Below are 1,754 nucleotides of genomic sequence, written 5' to 3' on the forward strand. Positions count from 1 at the left end.
TTTAACTAGTCTGTGGGTTGCACAGTTGTGAATTCTCCAGTTCCGTTCAGTTCAATTCAATTCACTTTGCTCCTCCCACATATTCAAACTTCCTAATAGGAGGTAACTACTAGCTTTGATTTCTTCCCTACTTCCCCATAATTTTTTTGGTTTTGTGGTTTTGTTTTACACCTCAAATATTTTTAAAAAAGTCAGAAATACATCTGATTATTTTGGAAAAAAATAGATTTCTAATAGATAATTCAAAGTCACGTGTTTTATCAAAATTTGTCTTTTTGCCAGCACTATAATCTATATTATGAATATATTTCCTTTATCTTTAACCTGGCTCGGTGGCTTACAGCATATTCTCTAGAAACAGCATGTGTCTTTCTCTTTCCTTTTCTCCCTAACCAAACGTTCTTTGTCGTATGGGAATCCACCTGACCACGGGTTTCCATATCAACTTAAGTATCTTTTTAAAAATGCACTTTTGTTCACCTCAGACTACTTTCAACATGTTTCCTCCCACCACATCCGTGATGTCTAGGAGATCATTCCAAATTCATTTAATTTATTGTCCATGAATTTGGATGTAAATGAACACCACTTGAGAACAAACAGAGGCTATTCAGAGCTGGCTATAACAAGGGAGCCAGCCACCATCACTGGCGTTTGGCAGAGACTCAGAGGCAGGCAGGGGAGTAGGAAAGTTTTATAGTGAAAAAAAGAAATTCCCGGTGTGCTCTGCTTGGAGGTTGTTGGCATGAGGAAGCTAGAGGTAGGCTAACTAGAAGCAGGGTGTCTTATGTGATTGGTTTGGAAAGCATATTTGGCTTTCTCTGGCTGGTCCTGAGATGGAAGCAGGGATAAAAAAGGAGGGAATCTGACAGTCATTGACCAAGTCCTGACCTTTCTGGGCTGATGGCTAGAGGTTGAGGTTTTGCTTGCTGCAGAGCTTGAGCATCAGAGTTCTATTGACATATGTGGTCTGACCATTTTTTTTGTTTGTATATTCAGTCTCTCAAGTGTCAAAAATGTGATGTAATAGCTGTTTGGACCAGACCCAGGGATGGCTGGTAACTGGGTAAATTCACTGGCACATAGCATAAGAGTTGGGCCAGCTAACTGAGCATCCTGATGATGTCTGGCAGCCAAATCTAAATAGACAATGGACGAAATGACATGGATAGGAAAGTAGATGGAATGACCCTAAAGACTTCCTTTAACTGTAAGCCCTGCAAGATTCTGTGAGATAATTGTTGGGAAAGGCCGTCACGTGCATGCAGTCCTGAGACGTCTGCCTGGACACATAAGAATGAGCTTTGGGCCTGGAGCACTTCTTTACCGACAGTTTAAAGAGCCCTCACAGCTGTGCTGGGCTTATCACCTTGTGTGGGAATACCTCCCTTTTCACTCAATATGGACTCTTGTGTTTGCCTAAGCCGGTGTATCATTTGGTACCTGGCCGACCACACTACGACATCTATTCCAACATGGAGAGAGCTGAGTCCTTTGCTTGCAGCATGAGAGGAGTGTGCAGATACTCACCGTGCATCAGCTGCTGGCCATGGGGGAGTGATGCCTACTGTTGAAGCTGATCTTGCTCTGTCTCTTCTCTGTGTGAGCAAAGCATTGTTCTACCCAGTGCCTACATGAGGCTGGTGTTTCTTGGTGACCTCAAACCATGGAATGGGCTGACATCCTGGGACCATTGCTCCTGGTTGAGTGCACTCCTCCCCTGGAGGTCTGGAGATGATAACAGGTGTCATTTG

The sequence above is a fragment of the Nomascus leucogenys genome, chromosome 6 (genome assembly GCF_006542625.1).
Source record: "Nomascus leucogenys isolate Asia chromosome 6, Asia_NLE_v1, whole genome shotgun sequence".
Lineage (NCBI taxonomy): Eukaryota > Metazoa > Chordata > Mammalia > Primates > Hylobatidae > Nomascus > Nomascus leucogenys.